The sequence below is a fragment of the Rhinatrema bivittatum genome, chromosome 1 (genome assembly GCF_901001135.1).
Source record: "Rhinatrema bivittatum chromosome 1, aRhiBiv1.1, whole genome shotgun sequence".
Lineage (NCBI taxonomy): Eukaryota > Metazoa > Chordata > Amphibia > Gymnophiona > Rhinatrematidae > Rhinatrema > Rhinatrema bivittatum.
Window position 1 is genome coordinate 590,547,040 of NC_042615.1, and position 21,819 is coordinate 590,568,858.

The 21,819-nt window shown below is 41.5% G+C and overlaps 1 long non-coding RNA gene across 3 annotated transcripts; it reads left to right on the forward strand.

The window, feature by feature from the left end:
* On the forward strand, positions 1–21,001 carry LOC115100515. 3 transcript variants are annotated; one of them, XR_003859125.1, is made up of 3 exons: positions 1–681; positions 10,106–10,244; positions 18,755–21,001. It is a non-coding gene; the product is annotated as an uncharacterized LOC115100515 (long non-coding RNA). The 3 variants fall into 3 exon arrangements; XR_003859126.1 differs by having other exon boundaries at positions 19,081–21,001; XR_003859124.1 differs by lacking the exon at positions 18,755–21,001 and adding an exon at positions 11,588–12,693.
* The last annotated feature ends 818 nt before the right edge of the window (positions 21,002–21,819 follow it).

The following is a 21,819-nucleotide window of genomic DNA, read 5'->3' on the forward strand; positions in this document are numbered from 1 at the left end:
TTCCGTTCTGTCTCCCTTCTTAGCTGCAGGAAGGGGAAGAACGAGCTCTGGCAGCTGCCTGCGTACCTCCCCCTAGGTCTTTGTGTCTCCTGGAGTTTTTCTTTTTCTGCCAGCACTGATATCACCACTCTGTTGATTGTTAAATTTTTTTATGCAGCTTGAGACTGCCTGCACTTAAACTTTTCACACAGCTCCAGGCCACAACAGGCCCTCCGTCCCCCCCCCCTCCCCCCCGCAGTAACGTACTCAGTGAGAGAAATGGAAATGCATGCTATACCCAGCAATGCTTTCTTACAGCCCCAGGACTCAGGTCAGTAAAAAAAATTCTTTACCACCTTATTTTCATATTTTAATCCCTGGGGTTACAATAGTAAATACCAAATTGTTCTATCCAGTCTACCCAGCAGAGGCGTGCTAAGAGGGGGCTGAGGGGGGGCGGTCCGCTCTGGGTGGCAATAGGGTGTAGGGTCCTGTGGCAGCGTGGAACAGTGACAGCCCACCAGCAAAAGCAAGGAGTTGCAGTGGCAGAGGCCAGTGGCGCTGCCGGCATTTTCTGGAGTCGGCACAGCAGCAAAGAACAGGACCAGCGTTGCCTCCAGCACTTCAGGAACCAGTGGCAGAAGAACAGACCCAGTGTTGCCGCCAGCAGCTGAAGAAGGAAGAGACTGGCCCCATGAGAGTGTCAGTGTATGATGGTGTGTGTGTGTGTGTGTGTATGAGGGTGTTTGGGTGTGTGTATATATATATATATATGAGGGTGTGTGTGTATATATGAGGGTGTGTGTGTATGTGTGTGTGTTTATGAGGATGTTTGCGTGTGTATGGCGGTATGTGTGTATGAGGCTGTGAGTGTGTATGTGTGTATATTATATATATATATATATATATCTGGAACAAGATGCCCACAGAACTCAGATTAGAACCATGCCCGTTTACCTTCCGCAAAAAACTTAAGACATGGCTCTTCATCCAGGCCTTCACTTAACCTACAGTTCCAGCAATTCCTCACTAATTCAGACTCTGACTCCTACCTAAACTCTCTGACAAGTGTAGCCTATACACTTATGCCTCTTCTCATCATATTATTGTATTATCTAATCTGTTCAGTTATGCCTTCTATCGCTCCGGCTATCCTAGCCCTCCAGGTTAACACCCCTTGTTATATGTAACTTTCATTTCTTGTTATATGGTTGACTTTGTTATTCCCCTCATGTTATCTGTAAACCGATCTGATATGAATTTTCTTTCATGAAGGTCGGTATATAAAAATGTTAAATAAATAAATATATATATATATATATATATATATATATATATATATAGCAAACAAAAAAATTTTTGGCACTATCGTCTCCTCCAGTGCTATCTATGTAACTATTTATCAAAACACCCCAACGTGATGTCGTTGGAGACTACTAGCACTCTTTACCTATGTTCAATCACTGTATAGAAACCCCACAATATTTTGAAAAATTATTAAATATTTATTAATGTATTAACACTCTACATATATATTAATACAATGAACATAAAATTACAAAATTGTGTCAAATACCTTATTACTTAAAACAATCTTATAAGTCCAAACTTTGTTTGGCCCTCAACAACTAAACTCAATCTCACCCTCTCTAGACTTACATATATCCTATAATGTTGTGATTGGTCTTCTGCGACGAATCAACCACTAACTTATTAAACATTTAATCCGCATAGCTCAATTGCTATGCCCAACATTCTTAACACTATTTAGTGGTATATTCTATTCACACATTTCCATCCTCCGTCCCGACAAGGGCCTTGTTTCGCCAATGCTGGCTTCTTCAGGGGACTGCTTGTATAGAGACCAAACATCAACAAGACCAATGGCATCTATTTCATGTATCTGTAAATCACACAACTTCATTAAAATGAATACATTACCCACAATGAACCTCCCACTCCATAACCCCAAATTTTACCCAACCCCCAACAATGTTTTAATCACTTCTTTATCAGTAAATACTTATTTACAGACATATTTCATGATTTTTTCATTAATAATGACTATACAAAACCATATTATTCTAAAATTCTAACCTGATGCCCACTACCTACCTAAACTGAAAGGAGTGGGTACAGACCAACACATCCAATTCACTCCGGCTAAATAGCTCTCTTCTTTAATTATAACCTCCCGAATATGGATGTGATTATACAAAATATTTTCAAAACAAAATGTTCTTTATTCAATTTGAATCCTCTGCTTTAAAACCATCTTCTAAGAAAAATTCTAAAAAATGTATCCCAATTTGGCTTTTAATCTGGCATCGTCTACTAATGTACTCCTAGAAAGACTAAGAGGACTTTACCTTTTTCTCTTCACCAACTCCTCTCTACCGGCGTCTGCCAAGGATGCAAACTTTCAAAAGATGTTAACTAGCTCTCATAACCTATAAATATTGAAAAATACAATTGTCTATTACTGCCGTACCGATAACGTTCCCTCCCGTTATACCTATATCTATTTAAATTATGAAAATTACCTTTTTCTTCCACAGTAAAACTGTTATTCACAATACTGCCACAGGTTCAGACTTTTCTCCTAATTTGAAAAATTGTTTGCAAACCAATGGCTCACCACCGCTGTTCAAACTCTTCTCTCCATTTTCTAAGATGACTCCGAAGCAGCTGCACGCTACCGCTTTACAATGTTTTCTCATTAATCTTCCACTTTTTTCGAAACTTCTCAACCACCTTCAATTTCTATAAGTTTGAAATCAAATCTATAACAAACCCCGAACCATTCATAATCAACTTCCCTCTTTTTTACTCACTCAGTACACTCACCTTTCTCAGCGTGTAGCCGTGCACCAACTGCTAAAATTTTCCAATGCAAATCCTCCTTTCAAAACCACCCTTAAGTACGTCTCCACGTTTTCTCTTACATCCAATCCCAACTCACGTCCGAATCTCTCTCCTATCAATACTCGTCTGGACTATATACGTAATACGCTGTGGGTACCCTCCCACCTTTCATATTATTTATACCCTTCCCCATCCGTCACTGTTACTTTACACAAAAGCTTCCCATTCTATAGCGGCATTAAGCCCCTTTGGTGCCGTGGTCTGCCAGTAATATATAAATCTTTGCTCTGTTTGTCGCAAGTCCTGAGAGATGTTTCCTCCCCTTCTGTTTAAACGTCGCTGTAGAATACAAAATTTAAGCTGGTCTTCTGTGTGACCATAATGTTTTGACAAATAGTTACATTGATAGCACTGGAGGAGACGATAGTGCCAAAAATTTTTTTGTTTGCTATATTAGGTACTTTATTTTGGCCATGGAAGATAAAGTAGAACCAGAAATGTTTAGTTATACTGATACCGCAGCAGCGGAAGTATTGTCTGGCATTCGTTTATTTGATGCCTCCTCAGAAATACAGGTGGCACCTCCGGATTGGGATAATGTCATTAATCTAAAGAAACGATTAACAAGGACAGAATTACACTCAGCCTTGTTGAATGAGTATTGTAGAATGAAGCGTATACCTCGAGGTTTGAGGATTTATAAGGAACCGTTCTTACATGCGCAGAATGAGAAGTTTATTGGACGATGGAACTCGATTCTAAATAAATGCTCTTACGATCTCATGTTATTGATAATAGAAACATCTAATGAGTCGGTGATAGAGTTGAAGGCGCAGGTGGAGTCTCATATTGCTGATATAAAAGCGGTTGTTACATTAGATACTTTTGCCAGCCAATTGACGGAATTTAAGGAAAGTATGGACAAATACTGGGATGATTTGAAAACAGCTAAAATAGAAAAATTCCAAAGGGATGAGTCAGATTATACCCGAGGGTATGTGTACCCTTGGATGAACAAAAATAGGATACACAAGAAACCAAGATCTTTTGATACGTCATCTAGTGAGTCGTCAGATGAAGATCGCCCTATAAACAATGGGCAAAATGATCCAGGAAGAAGGGTGAAATTTCAAGGTTCACATCAAGGAGAATCCATACAGGCACAGACATCCTCGAATTTTTTGTCGCAAAAACCAGCCAACATCAAGAAAAAAACGGGCATATTACAACAAACATCGTACAACAGGACGATAGACAAACGCAAAACACGGTCGCAGCAATAGAAGCCTCCTTGGTATTTAACCTATCTGATCGTAGGATTTCAAAAGTGGAAATGTCATTGTTACAAAAAGGCTTATCTTTTGTCCCAAACACTAAATATGATTCATTTGCTACCCGTATTTCATTACAAAAATTTTTCAGAAAACTAAAGATAGCGCGACATTTTGCCGGCCAACCACGGTTAGCAACTAAGGGATTATGGAGACCAATGAAGTGGAATCCCCCGGGAGTGGCGGATCCTGCCATAGCTATTTTTGAGAAACTTGTATTACGCGACTTGGAGACTGTAGAAATGATGCCTACACAAACATCACATAATCTCACTAGGGAAGAAAGAACTGCTTGTTTAGCCCTCCAGACTGATGAGACTATCACGATACGCCCAGCGGATAAGGGGGGCGGTATAGTGATTTTAAATACGGTGGACTATGATAGAGAGGTGATGAGACAATTGACTGATCACAGATGTTACATACTTTTGCCATGTGATCCGACATCTGAGCTCCAAGAAGTGATTTATGATCTGTTGGAAGAAGGGGAAGAAAAAAAATTATTAACAAAAAAAGAGAAACATTTTTTATGGGAACCTTATCCGAATACACCGATTTTCTATATAGTTCCCAAGATACACAAAACAATGGTAGCGCCCCCGGGAAGACCCATAGTCTCTGGCATTCACTCAGTGTTAGAGCCGCTTTCAAGATATGTGGATTCTTTTTTGAACCCATTGGTAAAGAAAAGTCGTTCATATATCCGAGATTCTTCGGATTTCATTTCACGGATTCAATCTTTGATTAATATTGAGCAGGAATGGTTACTGGTAACGGCAGATATAGTGTCGTTGTACACTAATATCCCCCAAATGGATTCCCTAAAGGTAATTCAGGAAACTTTAAGAACTAATGATTTTTCGGAAAGTAAGAGCACATTTATAACTAAGGTAGCCAGATTAGCCCTAACAAAAAATTTTTTCGATATAAGGATGACTATTACCAACAAGTACAGGGGACGGCCATGGGTGCCACCATGGCACCCTCAGTGGCGTGCCTATACGTTGCAGAATTTGAGGAAAGGTACATTTATGTGTCATCGTATTGGTCAAAAATCTTGAGTTGGGTACGCTTTATTGACGATATATTCTTTATTTGGACGGGGTCCGTACAGACTTTCAATGAGTTTAAATTATGGATGAACTCTTTGAATGTTAATTTGCAATTCACTTTCTCATCACATGAACATACTATCTCGTTCTTGGACTTACAGATCTACAAGCAAGCTCGTCGAGTGTTAACGTCTATACATATAAAAAAGACAGATCGTAACAATTTGTTACACTTTAGCAGTTTCCATCCGCAGAATCTGCGAACAAACATACCGGCAGGACAATTTTTGAGATTGAGACGGTTATGCAGTGGTACAGAAGAATATAAAAGGCAAGCCGAGTTGATGCGGGACAAATTTACAGCGAGAGGATATCCCAATAGAATCATCAGGAAGGCATACAAGAGAGCATTATATGCGGATCGAGATTTACTACTTCAAACAAGACAGCGTAAGGAAGAAGACAGATTAGTATGTGTACTTCCCTATTCACATAATACACATAAGATTCAAGATATCATATCACAACATTGGCATGTCTTAACATTTCATGATGCATTAAAAAATAGACCTATATTCGCCAAAACCAGAGGGCGTAATTTACGTGATTTATTAGTACATTCGGATTCATATACAGAGCACACAGAACAAATTTTAGGGCAATACAAGTGCCAAGGCTGTTCAGTATGCAAGCATGTTATTGAGACACGAAGTTTTCAACATCCGACCATGCCGTACAAACAAGTGTTGAGCCATCATTTTGATTGTGGCACAGACAAGGTGGTGTATGTTATCCTATGTCCGTGCCAGAAATTATACATTGGACAAACGAAATTACCGATACGGACTAGGATTATACAGCACAGGAGCTGTATACATACAGCCAAAGTAGAATCCCCCCTGGTTAAACATTGGCAGGATTATGGTCACACAGAAGACCAGCTTAAATTTTGTATTTTACAGCGACGTTTAAACAGAAGGGGAGGAAACATCTCTCAGGATTTGCGACAAACAGAGCAAAGATTTATATATTACTGGCAGACCACGGCACCGAAGGGGCTAAATGCCGCTATAGAATGGGAAGCTTTTGTGTAAAGTAACAGTGACGGATGGGGAAAAGGCATAGATAATACGAAAGATGGGAGGGAACCCACAGCGTATTACGTATATAGTCCAGACGAGTACTGATAGGAGAGAGGCATAGATAGTACGAAAGGTGGGAGGGAACCCACAGCGTATTACGTATATAGTCCAGATGAGTACTGATAGGAGAGAGATTCGGACGTGAGTTGGGATTGGATGTAAGAGAAAACGTGGAGACGTACTTAAGGGTGGTTTTCAAAGGAGGATTCGCATTGAACAATTTTAGCAGTTGGTATACGGCTACACGCTGAGAAAGGTGAGTGTATTGAGTGAGTAAAAGAGAGGGAAGTTGATTATGAATGGTTCGGGGTTGTTATAGATTTGATTTCAAACTTATAGAATTTGAAGGTGTTTGAGAAGCTTCGAATAAAGTGGAAGATTAATGAGAAAACATTGTATAGCGGTAGCGTGCAGCTGCTTCGGAGTCATCTTAGAAAATGGAGAGAAGAGTTTGAACAGCGGTGGGGAGCCATTGGTTTGCAAACAATTTTTCAAATTGGGAGAAAAGTTTGAAACTGCGGCAGCAGTGTGAACAACAGTTTCACTGTGGAAGAAAAAGGTAATTCTCACAATTTAAACAGATATAGGTATAACGGGAGGGAACGCTATTGGTACGGCAGTAATAGACAATTGTATTTTTCAATATTTATAGGTTATGAGAATTAGTTAACATCTTTTGAAAGTTTGCATCCTTGGCAGACGCCGGTAGAGAGGAGTTGGTGAAGAGAAAAAGGTAAGGTCCTCTTAGTCTTTCTAGGAGAACATCAGTAGACGATGCCAGATTAAAAGCCAAATTGGGATACATTTTTTAGAATCTATCTTAGAAGATGGTTTTAAAGCAGAGGATTAAATTGAATAAAGAACATTTTGTTTTGAAAATATTTTGTATAATCACATTCACATTCGGGAGGTTATAATTAAACATGAGAGCTACTTAGCCGGAGTGAATTGGATGTGTTGGTCTGTACCCACTCCTTTCAGTTTAGGTAGGCAGTGGGTATCAGGTTAGAATTTTAGAATAATATGGTTTTGTATAGTCATTATTAATGTAAAAATCATGAAATATGTCTGTAAATAAGTATTTACTGATAAAGAAGTGATTTAAACACTGTTGGGGGTTGAGTAAATTTTGGGTTATGGAGAGGGGGGAGGATTATTGTGGGGAATGGATTTATTTTAATGAAGTTGTGTGATTTACAGATACATGAAATAGATGCCATTGGTCTTGTTGATGTTTGGTCTCTATACAAGCAGTCCCCTGAAGAAGCCAGTATTGGCGAAACAAGGCCCTTGTCGGGATGGAGGATGGAACTATATGAATAGAACATACCACTAAATAGTGTTAAGAATGTTGGGCATAGCAATTGAGCTATGTGGATTAAATGTTTAATAGGTTAGTGGTAGATTCGTTGCAGAAGACCAATCACAAGATTATAGGATATATGTAAGTCTATAGAGGGTGAGATTGAGTTTAGTTGTTGAGGGCCAATAAAGTTTGGACTTATAAGATTGTTTTAAATAATAAGGTATTTGACATAATTTTGTAATTTTATGTTATTGTATGAATATATATGTAGAGTGTTAACACACTAATAAATATTTAATAATTTTTCAAAATACTGTGGGGTTTTTATAAAGTGATTGAACATAGGTAAAGAGTGCTAGTAGTCTCCAACGATATTACGCTGGGGTGTTTTGACAAATATATATATATATATATATATATATATAAAAGGGTGTGTGTGTATATATATATGAGGGTGTGTGTATGTTTTTGTGTGTGTATATGAGGGTGTTTGGTGTGTATGGGAGTGTGTGTATGAGGCTGTGTGTGTATGAGGTTGTTTGGGTGGGTGTGTATATGAGGGTGTGTGTGGGTATGAATGTGTAAGGGTGGGTGTGAGTATGTGAGGGTGTGTGTGTGTATATGAGATGGTGTGTGTACAGAAGAGTGAGTTTGTGCGTGCCTGTTGGTGCATATATGTGAGAGGGTGCTTGTGTGCAGGGGTGGGGTGGGAGTGAGAGAGAGGAAGCATGTGTGTGTGCATGGGTGAGAGATAAAGAGGAAGCATATATGTGTGAGAGAGAGAGAGAGAGATGGGGAAACGCATGTGTCTATCTTTTCCACAGACACACTCAAGCTCCCTCTGTCTCTCACCAAGCGTGTATGTTTGCAAGAGACAGAGGGAGCATATTTTGTTTGTGTCCCTGTATGTGTGTGTACCCCTAGTTCACGACAATCTCAGGGTGACAGGTATGGAGAGTGGGGGATTTTTAAAATCCTTATTAGTTTGAATTACTGGGTGTTATTTGATGTCTACCGTTTTGAAATATTTTATCAATGTTTAAGAAATTTTTAAAAATGTATACAAAAGCTTCTAATTATTGAATATTTTTCTATTTAGCAGCTGTTTTGAAATGTATATTTTTTAGTATGATTGATTTATATTTCTTGATTGTATTGTTTTAAGGAATAGTGATTTTCTGCTTTTCTATCGTTGCACTGCAAACAGAATATGGCTTATGGTTTCCAGTTCAGCTTTTGTCTGCATGTGAGCGTGTGAGAGAGAGAGAGAGAGAGATACAGGATGTATGTGTGTGTGTGTGTGAGAGAGAGAGAGAGAGAGAGAGAGAGAGAGAGAGAGAGAGAGAGAGAGAGAGAAAGATAGAGGAAGCATGTCTCTGTGTGAGAAGTACAGAGAAAGTGGGTGTGTATGTGTGTGTGTGTGTTCTCTCACAAACACATGCTCCTTCTGTCTCTCACCAAGCATGTATATGTGTGTATGAGAGAGAGGGAGCATATTGTGTGTGTGTGTGTGTGTGTGCATGCATGCCCCCAGTATACAACAATCTTAGGATGACAGATCTGGACAGTGGGACATTTTTTAAATCTTTATTATTTTTAATTATTGGGTGTTATTTGATGTGTCTGCTGTTTTGAAATATTTTATCGATATTTAGGAAATGTAAACATTATGAGTCGGATTTTAAAAGCCTTACGTGCGCCGGGCCTATTTTATAAAGGCCCGGCGACGCGTGTAAAGCCCCGGGACATGTCTAAGTCCCGGGGCTTTACTAAAGGGGCGGTCCGGGAGCGGGGAAGTCCGGAGTTGGGGGCGGGGCCAAAGGCCTCTGAAACAGCGGCCATTTGCAGCTGTGTTGGAGGATCGCGTGCCTGCGGGCTGCCGGCGCAAAAGGTGAGATAAGAAATTGGGGGGGGGTAAGGTTAGGGAAAGGGATGGGAAGGTTAGTTAAGGAGGAAGGGAACAGGGGAAGGCAGCTTGGCTCGGCGTTTGCAAGGTGCACAATTGTGTACCCCCTTGCGCGCGCTGACTCCCGACTTTATAACATGTGCGCGCATGTTATAAAGTCGGGCGTACATGTGTGCGCCCACGCGCAGGTCTTAAAATCTACCCCTATATATTGGAGGGGGGGGTGCCAAAGAAGTATCCGCCCCAGGTACCAAATACTCTAGCTATGCCTCTGCTACCCAGCAAGGTATTTAGAGTTATAAGTACTGTGCCATGCAGGCTACCTCCTCTCACCACCTGTTACACTGGGGTTACAGCTGCCACTCCAAAAAAGAAAGAGGTGAACTTTCATATTTTATTTGGTTATTATCACTACATATACATTTTGGGTTTCAGGACAGGTACAAGAGAAAGATCATTTTCTTCCCTTCCAAAATGATGCAGTTTTTTTCTTTCCATAATGTCATTTCTTTAAATGTTTACAGTTAATCTACTGCATAAGACAGGAAAAATAAAAGGAACAAGGTTGGAGAATGAGGAGCAGACTTGAAGACCCTCCTCAGGATCTTCTCCCCAGGACACAGGTGCAGGCTGGCTAACTATCTAAAGTCTACTGGAACTCAGGTAGGATGGTTTCATCCTCTAAGGGGATTTCCCTCACAGTTAAGGGTCTGCCCAGAGTCTGGGACACACAAACCCTCAGCTCAGGAGAGTCAGGAACCACCAGCACATACACAGAGAGAAAAGGAAGGACACATTGTAAAATTCTTTACTTCACATGAACATTGATTACCTTTGCATAAATCAGTCAACTTTTTTTATTTGAGCACCCAGACTTGTGTCCTGTTGCATCTGCCCCAGCCAAGCACCATCACATCACCATTTCAGCCAACAAGCTTCATACACACTAATAAAGGAACACACCTCACTGCCTGGGCCAGAAACACTAGCTTTCACCCCATAGAAAGGACTCACTCCTGGGCTCACAAAAGGAGGAGGAAACAGTTGGCAAAGTAAGACAGCAACAAGTTATAAATTCTTTATATGTGCCCAGAAGGAAAAAAGGGTTTCTTGAACTAGAAGGAAAGCCTGATTCTGTTTTGAATTAATGATTTATACATTGCCTGAGCCTGTCAAAATTGTACTTATTCTTTAAGTCATCTTGGATCCCTGGTACTGAAAAAGTGTTGGGGAACAACAATAGCTTCTATATACAGTGGGGTAAATTTTTAAAGGTTGCGCGCAGGTGTACATTTGCGCGCACTACCCGGCGTGCACACATGTACACCTGATTTTATAACTTGTGCACGCAGGCGGGCACAAGTTATAAAATCCAGGATCGGCGCGTGCAATGGGGTACACAATTGTGCACCTTGCGCGCGCCGAGCTACGCTGCCTTCCCCTGTTTCCTCCCCCCTAACCTGACCTTCCCCTAACTTTCCCCCCCTAGCCCTACTCTAACCCCCCAAAAATTTTTGTTTTACCTTTTGCTCCTGCCTCTAGGCAGGCGCAAGTTGCGCGCGCCAGCCAACTGCCGGCGCGCGATCCCCTGCACAGCAGCAAATATGGCCGCTGTGCCGGGAGCCTGACCCCGCCCCCATCCCGGACCGCCCCCACCTCGCCCTCGCCCCACCCCTTTTTGCGAGCCCCGGCGCACGTAATCTTTTTAAAATCCGCCCAGTATGAGAAAGGGAAATTGTTGTAGGATAGATCCTTGATGATGTCTTTATCCAATTCCATGACACTGACACAATATTTTGGTGCACATAGGACTATTTGGATACCTATGAAGGATTCTAAATTTAACATATCAGACAGAAGACAAGTGTTGGTTTTGTTTTTCTGAGATTGGGACCCTCACTGACATGTTATATCATTATATTTTGTGCAAGATTTTGGGAAGATGTTTGGTCCAAATGTGTAGGCCCCTCCATGAGCCTATACTACAACTTGTTTTTTATTGCCAGTGCTGAAAGGGCAAGACTAAAGCCTGTAAGGAAACCAATTGGATAAAGAGTTTTACAGGCACCTTGGACTGCTTTTAAAACAAACACAGCCCCACCAACAGATGATAAGAAGAAGGCAAGAAATCTGCAGCATTAACTATATGCTTCCTTATGGGACCATAAACATGGGTCTGCAGCTAGGCAGCCTTGCAGCCTAGAAAGAATCAGTGGGACTAATGCTTCCTAAGAGAGGATTATTGAGGTTAATATTCAAAAGTCATTTAGATGGATAATTGAAAAGTTATGTGTCCAAATGGAAAAACCAGCATATAGAGACACTTATCTGGCTACATTTTAGCCAGATAAATTGGAGTTGTTCCGGGGGCAGGTGGGAGATGTTTCGGGGAGGAGTAGAATTAGTTGCCTAAATTAATCTCAGTGTTAGCTGGTTAACTTATGTGGCTAAGTCTGCTCGTGCTGCTGACCTGTCCTAAAGTTAGCCAGATAAACCTTTCCGGCTAACTTTAGGACAGCCAGCTATATTTAGTGGCATGACCGCATTGCTAGTTAGCCAGATAGGTTTAACTGGCAGACTTGATAAACCGCTCAGCGGCTGAATATTGCTCCCATGGGATCTGTGCAGAAAGCCAGTCTTTCCATCTGCTCCAAGATGGAAAATGGGGAAATGTGAGCCAATCAGAATTGGCTCCTTGCACTGTGTGGATTCTCTATATAAAAAGGATATTTCTTGGTGCCAGAATTCAGTAGCAGTTACAGGGGGAAAGCTGGAGATCAGAAGCAAGCAGAGCTGGAATCAGTGGATGACTGCATTACTGAATCGGGAAGAGTCACATTGGAGCAGAAAAAGGCTACAGAGGACTGGAGAAAGAGCCATGCTGGACATTATTGTCGAGCCACAGCCAGGAGCAATCCTTGAGTCAGCTGTAGCTAAGATAAACCACTGAGGCTGGGGCTTTTCCTAGAACCATGGCCTTCTTACCTGCTGCCACACTGTCTCTTAAAATCAGCAGCATTGTTATCAAGGACGTAGGCTTTGGGTGCACATTGTGTCCAGTCCCTCCACCCTCCATGCAGTTTTGTGACTCTAATAAAACTACAGAATCCTCTATTAGTCCATCCGTCTAGTTTATTTCCTGACAAACTTAAGACACAGGAGTTGCTAATTCCAAACATGAGGTTGTTTAGTACATTCAATAAAATCTCAAAACTGCCAGTGCATTAGTAGATGACTGTACTGTCCAATGCAAAGTAATTATCCAGCATCAGATAACGCTGTTCATAATTTTGAGAATTTACTGCTAGTGGAACTGCTGTAACCCTATGGTACTCATGCACAGGGAATATGCACGTGCCTCAGCAAGAGAAGTAAAAAAAAATAAATTAGCTGGCATTATCCCCCTTGGATTCTCCAGATTGCTCTACAAGAAGCTTGGTTGCTCTAAGGCAATGTGGCAGGGAATTATCATTCAGGTCCCTGTTTCTATGAGCTTGTATTTGTATGGAGCTTGGGCAGTGCATGGACAATGAGTGCTATTGAACTGCTGCACTGTACCTCAGGTTGTCTAACTTACCCCTAGATTCATCAAAATGCCATAATTTTGCATAGATAGAAAAAGGGGTGTGTTTATGATAATTTTAGAAGGTAATATATTATGTTAAGCTTTTCACACCCCAAATGCTCGGGGGTTTGCTACTCACAGGGGAGAGGGAGTGAGAGAGACTCTTTAAAAGGCCTGCCTAGTAATCAACTATTTATATCACAATAGGAGGGCCAGCTAATAACTCAAGGTGAGGTTTTGGTGGTGGTTTAGGGTTTTGGGGCCAGTTTGAAAGCACAATAGACCTCAGTGAAGATTTGACATAATTTGGAGTGAGGAAAGTCTCAGAAAGATGAGATTTCTACAGTGTTCTTTCACCCTAGCTTGAAGGACTCTATAACAGGGTACTATCAAGTTAGGGTGAGAGAAGATTGTAGAAATCTCATGTTTGTGAGACTTTCCTCACTCCAAATGATGTCAAATCCTCACCAAGGTATATTGTGCTGTTCGTATACCTCACTTCGAGTTATTTAGCTGGCCCTCCTATAGTGATATCAATAGTTGAAAACTGTGAAGGCCTCCCCAGAGGCTCTCTCTCTCTCTCTCTCTCTCTCTCTCTCTCTCCCTCTCTCCCTTCCCCCCCCCCCCCCAAGCCCAGAAATGGCCAAAATGCAATTTGCAATCTTTATCGTGAATTGCGCTACAGCCATTTCGGGCATCTTATACTGATTAACGCCAGGAAAAAAGGTGTAGTTATTTCTGGTGTTAAAAGTGTGAGATAGCATGCATTACGCTATCGCACAGGGTGAAAATGCCCTTCATTTTAATTCATTCCGCCCAAACCCCTCCCCAATCTCGCCCCTATGAAGAATTTGCATTCGTGCATTACTATCACATGCGTTATGGCGTTATCGTGGGCATTAGCGCCATAACGAATTGTGATGAATGACCCTAAAAGTTAGGCACCCACAGTCTTCTGGCATTCCCCTGCTACAAGGAAAAGAAAAAAAACCCAATACAAATAAAACCAAAAGGAACTGTCTGCAGGAGACTAATGACTTCTTTCATTGAAGCAGCTTGTACCTCTTCAGAGCTGAGGAGCAGGAAGCCTTCCCCCTCCCTTCCTTCCTGCTGCTGACTTAGTAGAGTTACACAGAAAGCTGCCTGACCAGATGAAGCCAATCGGAGCTTGCTGGATCCAGGAAGCTAGTGTAGGAATTGTTCATTTATGATGTGCGGCCTAAGAGGAAAGATGGTAAGGAAAGAAGAGGAAAGATGGTAAGGAAAGAGCCTGGGTTTCTGCACAGGTTGTGGCTGAACTCAGGATGAAAGGGAGCAAGCAGTCGAGAAGGAGGAGGAGAAATGCTGTCTCCCAAGTTGTTTTGTCCCTACTGTGGCCACAGACTGCAAAATAGAGAACTGGGCTTCCAGATGCTGTGAGACAGGGCTGAGGGGAAGAGGAAGCCAAGAGACCAGCAGAGGAGAGCAGTGCTGTGCCAGCTTCAGAGAGTTCCAGGGAATCCACCCACCAGAAGCTCAGGGAGTTGGAAGTTCTGCAGAGAGACTGATTTAAGTAAACCTGGTGTACAAAGAGATATCCTGGCAAGAGGAGACTTGTCTGGGTTAGCTTCCTAGGGGGCATCCCAGCTTAATCTGAAATTAGACCCTTCCACATTAACATTTACAGCCTGCTAACCATGGAGTACAGTGCCTGGCTGGCTAGAGGTGAATCTTGTTGACCAGTTATTAGTTAAGAGAGTTTGGATTCAAGCTTGCTCACAGTTTTGTTGAAAAATTAACAGAATTGGGGTTTTTGACCCAGGGAGCTAATCCCCCTTCACCTGTTACCATGACTATCCATGGGGGTGACTACAGTCTGCATGTAAACAAAACAACAAGAAACCAGGGTCCCATCTGTACAAGTGCACCAACAGTGCTGAAATATTAGAAATTGTGGACTTTTATGAGTACTTTGGAACTTACTGAGAAGTTGCTTTTCCTTTTGCTTGCTCTGCCCAAATCCTATTATCTGCAGGGCCCCTAGCATATAGCTACCTAGGTGTCTGTGCATGTATATACGCATACATTTACATATACAATGTTGAACATCACTTCCACAGAACTGCTACCTGCAGTGCCACTGTAATCTGTATATATTTATAGAAATGTATTAACTATTTTTTTTTTTAACCGTATGTCTCTAGGCTTTATTAATACCATTATTCTCATTTACTGTTTATTAAGATGTTACCAGTAAAAGTGTTGCATTTATTCTTGATGTGTTGATTGCCTTTGGTGTATTCTGAATCACATAAAGCGTACCCCAAGAAGAGGCACCAGGTGTGGTATTGGGGTTGGGACACAGTCTTACCACCTTCAAATTGAGCGAACCCACAATGATTTATTATTGTATTTCTTCTATGGTTAACTGCCCCTCCTTTAGCCTGGGTAACAAACTACGTCAGGGGTTGGGGGTCACAGCAGCATGCTGGGAGAGCTGACATAGCTTGTTCTCATGCATCCATGGAGTGACCGCCTCCAGACTGAAGCATATGTGTATATATACAGCAGCAAAAATATAAATTCCACTCTGGGCTGCTGGTGCACCAGGCAGCTAGTAACCATGGGTTACACCTGTTTTTTAAGGCATCAGAGCCCAAGCAACAGAACAAGAAACAAAGAGCAGACTGCAGCAGATTGGAGGTAATAGGAGAGAGGAAGATACTGCTCCCAGCATTACTGCAGCAGTTTAATGACTAGAGCTCATACTACTATTGGCTTCCCGGCTTGCTGCAGTGAGAGACATGTTTGGCTAGGCTCAGTAGGACGAAAGTATGTGCTCAGTGATAAAAGTGTCCTGTGGGGAATGACTAAAATTAAGGGGGCTCCAGCAGTTTCTGGACATATACCAACAAGGACACAGGATTAACAATTCAGCCCTTGAAGCAATTGGCAACATTTCACAAATATTTCTTCTGAGAAAGGGAAGTGGATGCATAGAACAGCCTCCCAGTGGACGTGGTAGAGAGGACAGTGTCTGAGTTCAAGAAAGCATGCTACAAGCACAGGAGATTTCTGAAGCAGTGGCCAGGATATTAGAGCTGAGCAGTTTGTGTGGATGGGCAGACTAGACAGGCTGTATGATCTTTTTCTGCTCTTTCTATATTTCATTTTTTATCTGGATCCTGGGGCAGAACTGCTCAGCATTAAGGGGTACAGTTCACAGGTTCATAGTTGGAGGGTTCTCCTCAATAAGAGAGACTAAGTACAGACTGTTGTTATAATTCTTTGGTTTTGTTATTAGGGTGACCTATATCCTGCTTTTCTCCTTAGTTATTTTCTTCTTTCTTATTCTATTACCATCATTAAAAGGCAAAATACCTGTTGTGCTAGCCTGCAATATTTACTTTAAGTTGTTTTACCCTTATTTTGCCTAAAGATTTCTGTAAATAAAAGTCATTCTTATATTTAGGAGTGTTCTTTTTCCTGACTCTGGTGGGGACTGGGTATTCATGTGGAGTGGTCCAGAGACGGAGTGAAATAACCCAGGTTGGTGGGGAGTAGGCAGAGAGGCACTGTTTATCCTCAGTTAATCATGAACCTGCAAACTACTGAGGCTCTAATTTATAATGAGGCCCAGTGGGTTTCTTGTGTGCCAGTTTTCCCCCTCCTTTGGCGCCAGTCTTCAGAAGCTTGGGAATGTAGTATGAAAGTCCTTAGCCTTGACTCCAATCTTATGAGTAAGTTATTCAGTATACTTCTACCCTATAGAAATGTAGCTTATATTTAGCAATTAGCAGAGTGCATCTGCCATTGAATGTAATACTTGGTGGAATATGCTCTGTTTAATATATATGAAAAGTAATCTCCAAATTCTGCCCTTTACTAGTAGTGTTGCCTTTAACTGTAATATTCACAGTGGTCTCAAAAGACCTGGTATGCAGTAGGTGTAGGTGGGAGTGAGTTAGAAGCTTTGACACTCCACAATGGAGTCATAAAAAAAAACTCCTGCACCCATGTGTTGCAGTAGGAGTAGAAGTCTGAGGGAGTAAGCAGCAGAGTTCCTGAGAGATTGGAATCAGAAGTCAGTCTGTCTAAGGGACATATCTCTTCTCTTCACAGAGATGTGAAGCCTCTCTGTGTCCTGATCCCTCCACAGGGAAGGTTCAAGGGAGTGTTTTCTCCCAACAGAGGAATACTGAGAAGCTGTATTCCTCTTCATCCTGCAAATTAACTCATACATGTGGGATTTCTCCCTCAACAGCAGATGGAGGTAAAGGCAAAAAAAGCCAGGATCTGACTTCACTCTCTATAAAAGGGTCTGGTGCTGCCTTAGCATTTCAGCATGTCTCTTCCTCAGCAGATGAATAGACGTGTTGACTGGTGCAGCAACAGAGAGATGGAGTGATTGGCTGTTTCCCATGGGACTCTATGAAGTCTGAATCCTTACAGCGATTCAAGACTTGGAGGGGGATACTTAAAGGCTTGTTTCTATGGTGGTTTTTAGCAACAGGAGCTGCACACTGGACTTCCAGGAAAATAAACAAAGAGCTCTGACTCTCCTGGTAGAAGCAGAAGCCCAGAAGAACAGGTAAATAGCCCTGACTATCCTGGTAAAAGCAGAAGCACAGGAGAACAGGCAAAGAGCTCAGACTGTCCGGTTAGAAGCAGAAGCCCAGGAAAACAGGCAAAGAGCCCTTAATATCCAGGTAGAAGGGCAATCCCAGGAGAACAGAAAGAGTCTTGGATGTCCTGGTAGAAGCAGAATACCAGGAAAACAGGCAAAGTGCATTGAAGATCCTGGTAACTACAGATTTCCAGAGTAGCAGACAAAAAGCACAGAAAGTCCTGGTAGAAGTGGACTCCCAGATTCACAGGGAAAAAAGCCCTGAATATCCTGGCAAACACAAACTCCCAGGGTATTAGGCAGAGGGCCCTGATTGACCTGGTAGAATGGGCTCCCAGGGAAGAAGGCATAGGTCCTGACTGTGTCCCTGCTATGAGCAGGAACTGAAGAAGATGAAGACACCTCTGGTAAGGCTGAAGGAATCAGCATGTCATATAACCCTTTGGTTTTGTAAGCCCGTTTCAGGTAAAAGGAGATAGGCTCAGTAACTGTTGGAGTAAATGCACATCTTGAAAGATTCCTTTAATAAGAGTCTCTCAGTGACAGGCAGGCAATGGCTAATTGATGTGGCAAAATTTCTAATGACCAGGCAGTGCATCTGGCTATGTTTCACTGATTAGTGAACCCTAATAATCCCTTCTGAACTTAGATCCAGAGCTACTAGGACCTGATTATGAGCTCCAAGTTCCAGTGCCTTACTTTACGCCATCTCCTTACCAGGTGAAAGTTTCAAAAAAGGTAACCAGGGTTAGCCACCCCTGCCCTAGAAGAAATCTGTAGGGCAGCTACAAGAGCATCTCTGAATACATTTACAGAATGTTAGCGGCTAATTCCTTTATGAGAAAAAGGACACATCATCTAAAATGAGAGTCCAGGAAGCAGGTCCAAGTAACTCCCACCTAGGATAGGGATTGCTCTCCTACATCCCACAAATATGGAATGGTCTGAAGGGCGAAGAGGAAGGTGAAATTTATACTTACCCATTCATTTCCTTTCCTTTAGTCCTAGCAAACCAGTCTAGGACCTACCCCAGAAATGGAACAGTGGTAAAAACAAAAGAAAATGGGGTGAGTGGACTTGTGTATATACAGTGTGTGTGTGTGTTTTTGTATATATATACAAACATATATATATATATTGACCCATATTTATCTATAGATTCATGTAGACATACATATACAAATTTGTGAAAAGAGGGGCCTTTCTCCCAGCAGAAAAATGCAGCCCAGGGAGAGGACAGCAGATGTTATCCTCAGTCCCTGATCTTTTCGGTTGCATTACTAAAATAATTCTTGCTGAGTAATGCCTTTTTTTTTCCCCTGCTGTAGTTCCAGGGAAAACTTACACTCTTGAGAACCAATCCAAGGATGACATTGCCCACACTGACAGTGGTGGTCCTGACTGCGAACTTGGAATCAGAATTCAGGCTGGGACTCGTATCCAAGAAGGAGACATTGGCGACAGTAGTAGGTTTGGGTTATCATGCCAACAGGGTAACCAAAACTAACAATAGCTTCTTATAATCTTTTTGCTTTGGCAGAACATACTGAGTAGCAGAGGCAGCACCAGACCCTTTTGTGCAGAGCATAGTCAGATCTTGGCTTTTTTGTCTCTGCCTCCATCTGCTGGCCGGGGGCCAGATCTCAGTTATATGGACTGATGTGCTAGGACTAAAGTAAATGAAATTAACTGGTTAAGTATAAATTTCACCTTATTCCTGTTTTGATAAAGAGTGGCTGTAACCCAAGGCCAAGGTAGTCAGGCTGAGAAGAAAAACGAGGAAGACGAGATCCTGTCCAGAAAAGGTGACTGGTGTCAGGTTGGGATACCCAGGAGGTTATTGGCTGGCAGGAAGAATTCTTGGGAGATGAATGAATATAACTCATCATTCCTGAGAGAGTTCTGGGAGAGGATAGTGCCAGAGAGGATCGTCTTTGGTGGGAGCTTGCAAGGAGAAGGGCTGCCCATCTGAGGAAGGATTCCCCAAGAAGAATCAGGCAATAGCTTGGCAGAGTGAGAAGCAAGAGGAACGTTAAGGAGAGCTGCCCTACAGAAATGGGAGGGGGGTTCCTGCCCCATAAAGCTGACCTGCCTGTGAGTACATCAGTGCTTTTGAAAGGGACTGAGATTTGGACTTTGCTGTTTGGTGCACTATTAACCAATGTATCACCTCTTAGACTGTTTTTGTTCCTGCCAGTAAAGGCTTTTAATTTGAACAGTGGTTTAGTGAGTAGTATGGTGGTTGTTTTTTTTTTACCTCAACTTGACTGTTGAGCAGACCTTCAGGGAGGAGAAACCCTAAGGGCTTGAAAAGAACTTTTCTCCCCTGTCCTAGGCCATGAGCCTCCCAGTGAGCCTCTGTGCCCAGAATCAACTTGGAACAGGGGGCTACATATAGATATGAACTGGCAGCTGTGAAAAAGTCAATAGGAGGCTCATGGTATGTTGGAAGTACTTGCCATTATATCAATTGTTTTGATATAGTATCCTAATTGTACTAATTGTACTTCTAGTATATTTTCTTTTTTTTAATATATTGCATCTCAACCTGTGTTTTATGTTTGATGTCCAGCTTATTTGTTCTATTTTGCTTCATAAATAGTTCAATAAGAAGAGTTCTAAGTTAAAAATCATTTATGATGACCTCTGATTTCTGAAAACTTTACACCCCTGCTGGTGACTTTTCTTTCTTCCTGCTCGCCTTGATTCCTCTTTTGAGGTGCTATGGACTTCTGTCTGCACTCTGACAGTTGTGTCTAACAGAGAATTAATTTGTTCACCCAAAAAATTGTGTTTTCATTGACAAAGTGGGATAAAAACATGCCGGCGGCTTTTCTAGGGTGTAGTTTTTCAGTACCTTTTTTAGATTTTGCAGTATATACCCAGTAAAATGTTTTCACGTTTGTTTCTAAAGATTCTGTTGGCTATTTCATCTAATTTTATATGTAAAACATTTACCATCAACAAACCAAAGATCTACAATAATTTCTTTTATTGTAATGTCAGAAAATGTGTTATAAAATGTGAAAATGTGTTTCTTTGTAATCACACATGTATGGTGTAGTCCGTTAAATCACGCTTATTTTGAAGCATATGAAATGTAATTTTTACTATTACCCAGATGAAGGCCTCTTTTGAGATGACTTCTAACTTCAGACACCTGTGTCCTAGGAGGCTTAGAAGAAACTTTACGTCTTATCTTTGTTCTTGGGGAGTTAGAAAATGAGAGCCCCCTCCTGGCTACTCTTGTCGGGGGGGGGGGGGGGGGGAGTTAACTTTCCTCAATTGGGATGCCTTCCAACTTTCTTATCTTTGTCCTTGGGGGGGGGGGGGGGGGGGCTTCAAAATCTGAGCCCCCACCGGCCTGGCTGTTCTGTCTATTTAAACCCCTGGTAAGAACAGTAGGATGAGAGGAACTGTAGCGGAGCAAAATAAACTCTGACTGACCACACAAGAGAGACAGTAAATGGGCTAATTGCTTCATGAGATTGGTAAGGCTTTTAATTAGTCATTTTCTGCATAAGAGAACCCTAGCTAGCATTAGCTAAGCATGTACTAGAAAGAATTTATTTTACAAGAAAAATGCCTTTAGTAGATATTTATCTATTTGCTAGGGTTGCAGTCACTATTATTATCATACTTATGCTTATAGCTCTGTATTGTTTGATTAAGATAAGATTTGAAAAATATAATGCCTCATAAACTAAATTACATGCTTTAAAGATTATAACTTTTATCTGAATAAAGAGATTGTTATTTTCAAACAACCAGTCTGGTTCATTTCTCTAAATAACTCTATTGGAGAATCCTCATCTCTAAAAAAATAAACTCCATCTCTAAGGGCTGGAGGGTCTTGTGAAAAAGGTAGGATAGGAGCAGAGCATATCTGTCTATTCGCTGACAGTAAGTTATATGATACTAACAATAAAGAAACTACTGTTCTCACAAACTGTACCACCAAAACTTTGAAATAAATAGGCAAAATGCAGAATTCATGACTGCATTTATTACAGAGCATCAATTTGTGCACAAAAAAACATTTGTTTTCTTACAATTATGGAGTCTAG